Source organism: Sinocyclocheilus rhinocerous, unplaced genomic scaffold (assembly GCF_001515625.1).
Source record: "Sinocyclocheilus rhinocerous isolate Xijiao unplaced genomic scaffold, SAMN03320098_v1.1 scaffold509, whole genome shotgun sequence".
NCBI lineage: Eukaryota > Metazoa > Chordata > Actinopteri > Cypriniformes > Cyprinidae > Sinocyclocheilus > Sinocyclocheilus rhinocerous.
The window spans coordinates 274,023-274,389 of NW_015652428.1; positions in this window are offsets into that span (position 1 = coordinate 274,023).

A 367-nucleotide genomic window follows, 5' to 3' on the forward strand; every position below is an offset into this window, starting at 1 on the left:
AGCTGGGCCCACAGGCTTTGGTGGTTGTGGGGCCCGCTGTTTTTTAGTTGTTATCTGGGGGCTTGCAGCGAAAGAGTGGGAGAGTTTGATCCCAGGATAAACCAGTTTCTCCATTTTCTGTGAGAAGCTTAGAAGTGGAGATGCTGGAGAGAGGGATAATGTGTCTGGTGAGCGGGGCTGTGGCTCTGGTGTTTCCGGTGGCTGAAATATGTTGTTCTGGCTTCCCTGGCTGTTTTCCAGAAAGTCGTCCTTGGGTGCTGAGTCTTGGAACTGTTCTGATACGTCACAGTCTGTCTGTGATGAGCTCTGTGGGAAGGGCTCAGCCGGGATGGTGTCCATGAGCAGTGCTTGTTGTGGCTGCGTGGTG